This window comes from Manis javanica, chromosome 4 (genome assembly GCF_040802235.1).
Source record: "Manis javanica isolate MJ-LG chromosome 4, MJ_LKY, whole genome shotgun sequence".
Taxonomy (NCBI): domain Eukaryota; kingdom Metazoa; phylum Chordata; class Mammalia; order Pholidota; family Manidae; genus Manis; species Manis javanica.
Genome location: NC_133159.1, coordinates 151,957,486 through 151,963,971, shown reverse-complemented (window position 1 = coordinate 151,963,971; position 6,486 = coordinate 151,957,486).

The window sequence follows — 6,486 nt, the reverse complement described above, 5'->3', positions numbered from 1 at the left end:
GTTGTAGAGGTGGGACAAGAATCTAAAAAGGAATTGTGAAGAAAACGGCAGCAAAAAAGGGCCCTGTCTGCGTTCTGGTCTTGGCTCCAAGGAAATCATTCATTCATCGCTAATTTCTCCATCCCTCTGTTCATTTACTCCTTCATCATTTTGACGGCTACCTATCCCTAGACTATTGTGCAAGGCTCCAGGGAAGATTTTAAAACCTCCCCTTTCTGTCATGTGAAGACGTTGGAATCACTAAGTCATTGCCTAACTGAGATTCAATGAGAACCACAAACGGAGGTATCCTCTACAGGGATCCTTTTATACTGTCCTCCAATCTATGTTTAATATTTTTTTTATCCAAGCAGCTTCTAAATAAACCAATAAGTATACTTGAATCAGAGTCCTAAACTCAGAGGGCCTGCTGAAACAGTGAATGATCATTTCCCTTAGTACTCCTGGAATTTAGATGTGCTTTTCTCTAAATAGCCTACCTACACCCATCTCCCCACCCCCACCCCGCCGGCCGGACGCTAAACTTGAGACTCTGGGGAAGGGGGGTAATATTAATCTAGCCTGTTCAAGTGTTTACTCTGCATGTGTTGGAGTATTGAAAAGCTGGGGAATTCTTTCATCCATAATTCAAGTTCCTTTCCCTTAACACCTTACAAGCGGCAAGAACTAGGAGGGTGCCTTTCATGGTTACTCCATTGATTTCCCCCAAGAACTCCAAGAGATAGGCATTATCTTATTCATATCACAGATAAGAAGGCTGAGAGCTATAGAAACTTGCCAGGGGCAAAACTAGGATTTGCACCTAGCTTTGTATAACATTAACCCCAGATCCTTTCAGGACACCAGACTGCCTCTCCCTAAGTTTTAAAGTAGTATATCTCTTTTTAAAAACTTCTTTTCTTCTACACCAAGTCAGAAACATGAATGTGGATTGAAAGTGTACTCATCTGTTCTGTCCAGCCATTGGGCTAAGTGAATTGGTGGGGGACGGCAAGGTTACAAAGGAAATAACTAATAAAAAGAGATACTACATAATCTTACATGAAATACCGTAAGAAGGATTAAAAAAAACAATGAACCAGCAGATGCCAGGTCATATCCTATCAGTGACTTAGAAATGTGCAGAGATAAGAAGCTGTCAGTGTGGTGGGGCTAATTAGACAAAGGGGTGCTGGAGAGAGGGAAGTCTGGAGATGGATTTTGAAAGAGATGATGGGCATGACTTGGCACACAGCCTTTCATACGGGAAGAATGGCTTGAACAAAGATGAGAAAGTGGTCAATATGGGTAAAATTTGTGAGAGGCCACCTAGGTTGAGAAACAGCAATGTGGCTGGTATTTATTTACCCAGGAGAAAAAAAATGAGTGAGATAAAAATCAGATTAAATTGATAAAATAAAATGTCTTGACCTATAGTCTCTTCCACAGGAATATTATGTGAAAGTGGCTTGTTTAAACAATATAATCAAAAATTTAAATCAACCTCCTTGTTGGTGAAATCCTGCCCCCAAAGTGAGACCAATTCTCAAAAGATAAAAATAAAACACAAAAGCATGCTTGAATTATTATGTAAACATCTGTCCCCTTTTTTTAGTGAGGTACTTTGAGTCTGTTGCTTAGGAGGAATCCCGAGTATATTTGCAGAAAAGAGATGCTAGATTCTATTTAGAGATTAGTGTCATAGGAGGAGAAGAAAATGGAAAGTTTTTCCACATTAGCAAGATGTGACATTTTTGTTGAGCTCAAGAGGTACAGCTCTTTCTGCAAAACTGCAGACACACATTTGCATGGGCATGACCTGTGCCTGGAAGAAAAGCTTTGTGATGGAGCAGACACCAGCTACAGAGGAATCTCTTGGGAGAACACCTGCTCTGCTCGCTGACAGACACCGAGTTCCTGGACAGGATGCTGACCATACTAGGAAGCACCTGGAATTTACTCCTCTGGTTGTGATTATCCAATCAGAAAGTAGCAGCTCTGCTCCAGACTATGAGTCCAGATGCCCAGGAAGGTTGACTGAACTTCTGATTGCAAGTCTTCTCATGTGATTGGCTTTCAATCTGTCTCTTTACAAATATGACAAAGTAAGGCAGTTAGTAAAAGGTAAATGCTCCCGGCCTTTCCTGAAGAGAGGAATGCCACCTTTTTGTACTTAGTCTTTTGTCCACATGCCCTGATGCTATCTATGGTCTGAATGTTTGTGTGGCCCCCAAATTCATATGTTGAAATTCTAATGCTCGCTGTGGTGGTAGGAGGAGTTGGAGCCTTTGGGAGGTGATTAGGTCAACCACCACCCTCAGGAATGAGATTGTGTCTCACAGAAGAGGCCTGAGTGAGTTCCTGGCTCATCTACCTGTGAGGACCCAGGGAGGAGTCAGCATCTGCAACCTAGAAGAGGGCTTTCACCAGAACTCGGCCGTGCTGGCACTCCGATCCTGGACTTCCAGCCTCCAGAACTATCAGAAGTAAATTTCTGTGTATGAGCTACCCAGTATGCAATATTTTGTTTTAGCTGCCCAAATAGACTAAGACACTTGACTTTGAGGTTCATCTATCTCTTTCATGCCCAGTTCCTGGCATTTCATGATGAAAACAATTGGAGAAACAGTGGAAACAGAGAAATCTGGAGAGAAAGGAGAGGACTTAGGTAGATAGTCTATATAGATTTCTATAGTGAAGGTGAGTGAGAAAAAAAATTCCATAACCTGAGGAATATTGGCAAAGTTATTTTGTAAAGTAAGGAGGGATTTAGCCAAGTAAGGTTTTTAAGAAAGGAGTCATAGAATTGTGGGAAATGAGAAGAATTAGAAAGGGATTGTGAGAAATTTTGCTATGGGTGTGAGTTAGATACTCTATTATTTCCCAAGCAGTAAAGTTTAGAACCTCTTTTTTTAAATTGTTATTCTTGGCTATTTGGTTTTATGTATTTGTAAATTATTTCGTTCAGAGCCTGGATCACATGGAAGGCAGTTGCACAATGGTTTCACAGATTCAAATTTTGAGTTCCTAAGATGCTTTCTGGAGTGTTTACATCTCCTAGTTCATTTTATCCTTAAAATCATCCTGTGAGGTGGGTAATATCATGTCTATTTTACGAAGTGAAAGCTTAGAGAGTTTTGTAGTTTATGTAAGTTTGCAAATGTAAATGAAAAACTGAAGATTCAAGCCTAGGTTTTCTGACCCCAAGTCCACTTCTTTTTCCCCCCATGCCTTATGGTATGTGACTGTGTGTCATTCCCCCCCACAGCCAGCCATGTTCTGTTCTCAGTGGACAATCAATGAATGACATTTTGCTGGCTTTTGTGGAATCCCCCCTCTCCCCTCCTCCCACCTCACAGAAAAACATTATTTGAATGTAGGATGCTCATGATGTTTTTAAAGTCCCTGCTGAGCACAGAGGATTAGGATGGCTACATCTCTGTCTTTTTCAAAGAGGGCTTCAGAGGTGATGGGAATAAGGATGGGGATGCCATTAAACAACCAACATAGGAACAAAAACATGTTGATGACTGTGGTTCTCATGATGTGATTCAGAGGCCACAAGATCACACTAGGATTTTCATATTGGTCTGTATGAAACTCACGTCTGTGCTTTTGCTTCAGTCAAAAAGAAAAAAGAATTATATTTAACAAAATGCAGATACCCCTTAATTGGGGTTATTTAGCTATTTATCTAGATGCTTCTTAGGTACTGAGTAATGGCCAACAGGAAACCAACGTGAGGTGGTCAACCTTTCAGATCTTTTATTTTGCCAAAGTCAACCACAAACTGAAAAGACTTGAGAGGTTCTTGGTGTCTTATGTGGCATCTTAGCTATTCTATTTTTTCATAATAAATAAGAAGTGCTGATGAAGATGAAGCTAGCTTCTCTTGAAGAGAGAAAAGCAGAGTATGTTGGTGGGAATCCCCATGAGCCTTTCTAAACTTGCACACATGGAAACTTCACCTGCTCTGTTAGAGCATCCAGGCTGAGTGTCATTCGTTTATTTGTAAAACAAATGCAACGGGGCCTCCTTGAGCAAGCTCTTGCATTTGCTATACGGATTTTTTTTTCTGTGTGGAAGAAACACAAATCTGAACAATTCTCTAGAAGCACAGACAAGTAATGTCAATTGTTACAAAAGTTCTGTTAAATATGGAAAAGGGAAATACCTTGTACATTACTCTTAAACATCTCTGTTTCTCCAAAATTTTACATATTATGGGAGCTGCCATTTCTTTTTCTCCCAAATATCCCCATTTCTCCATCCAACATATTTTCTCCATGCCATTGGAGAAAACTCTCTACCTCCAGAAGGTCTGTCTGTGTATTTTCTCATGCAAAGAAGTTTGGTCTTTCTCTCTTGGCTTCTGTCATTTGCATCTCCAGGAAGCCCTCTGCTGAGCAAAAACAGTGTCTTCAAGGAGATCCAGCTTCTTTAAAAGATATAGAAAGGGAAGGATTTGAATATAACTAATAATTTATTATTTTTCTTTATTATTCAGTGGACATATATTGAAAGTCTGAGGAGCATCTAGGTGCTGGATACAAAGCTGAATAGTTTTCAAGGAACCTCCAGGTGGAGGGAGAGGAAAACAACTGAGCATGAATCACTATTCAGTGTGTTAAGTGCTATGAAGGAGTGTTGTTCAGGATCCTTTGGTAGCACATAATAAGAATCTCTAATGATACTGAATCCGGACAAGGAAGGGGGACTTTTAAGAGGAGATGGTGTTGGGTCTTCGTGCCCAGAGATTAAATGAGAGTAAGTAAGCTAAGCAATGAAGAAGTTCATATTCAAAGGAGAGAGAGCACAGCAACAGCACTCCGTGTATGAAGAGCTGCTATTCCACATGACACCAGAGAAAGGTATTTGTGGAGGGGTATCATAGATGGAGATGGAGGGGTAAGAAGATTCAGATTAAACAAAGGACTGATGGGCTAAGCCGAGGTGATTTGGAGTTTGTACTGAAAGCAGTAGAGACCCATTGAAAAACTTTAAACACACAAATGAGGTGATCAGTTCTACACTTAGGAAGATGTCTCTGATGGAGTCTGTTCGGAGAATGGACTGGAGGGGCGTGGATCAGAGTGTTGGTTGTCTGTATCTGCTCTATCCAGGAGAACATTCAGCGGTGAAAGAAGAGTTCTGGATTCTGTGCTGCCTGATACCATAGCAGCTAGCTGCTTATCTTGTCTAGCATGTGAAATGTGGCCAATGCACCGGAGGAACTGCATTTTTCCTTATTTAATCGTAAGAAATTTAAACAGCCACATGTGGTTAGCGGCTACCACATTGGACAGTGCCACTATATATCCTTCTTCGCTTTAATCTGTTCTAATAGAAATCCCAATTTTTAAGCTGAGCACATAGCTGCCCAAAATGAAGATCATATTTTCTAGCTTGCCTTATAGTAAGTGTGGGCCATGTGGCTGAGTTTTGGACAATAAGATGTGAGCTGAAGTGCAATTTCTGAGTTATGCTTTTAAAGGTAAGCTGTGCTGCCCCCTGTTGTTTCCCGTTCCCCACAGGATGAAATGTGGACATAAAAGAGGCATTTGGGGTTCTGTGGCATAGCAGAGCAGTAAGACAGAAGGGGCCTGGGCCCCAGCAGCTTTTGTCCAGAGCTGCCATGCCAGTCAGATGTTCAAGCACAAGAGGAGTAAATTTCTATCTCCTTTCTCTGACTCTTATTTTGGGCTTCTGTCACATGTAGGCTATCCTAACAGATACTTTGAGTGAAGCTGGAAATAGAGTGACAATTGAAACACAATTGGAAGAAACCAGGCAAGAAGTAACGAAGGTCAGAACTAAGACAATGTCAAGGGGAGTGGAGGAAGAGGAATTAAGAGAAGCGTGGAAGTGTTCTTTATAGGAAGCCTAAATCCGTGAAAACTCAAGGAGGAATACAGTTCTACCCATAACTGCCTCTGTGAGCCTTACCTTAAACTTCCAGTTCAGTACTGCTTAAAAATAGAAATCGAATCAGCAAAGAGACAAAAATAGGACATATATTCTTCCCCAGACCCAGCTTAGATCTGCTGCAACATAGATATAATTAAATCAGTATACTATCCTGACTTATTCAGAAATGGGGAAATCTTTATTTTGAACTCAATAGAGAGAGGGCAAGCTGAGATCTAGCATACAGTACACACTCTAAAATAATTTAAATATGTGCAATTTGTGCCTGTAAATAGACTGCCCATTCTATGTCAACAAAAACTTTGATGGCAAATCTTAAGAAATGCCTCAATGAAAAAATAAGATTCATTTTAAACTGTAGCATGTCTATTGCTTGCCAACAATTTCCTAAGACTTAGCAATATTTTAGGCAAGTTAAGCAAGTTTCCTATTTTTTTTGTTAACACTAAAACTTTTGCACCAAAAGCCCTTTCTTCATACACAAGCTGTAAAAAATTCTGGTTGGGTACAGTTTGGTTATGGAGGATCTTACAGTATTTTAAATGAATAATTGAATGCTTACTTGTTAAGCACAAGTTC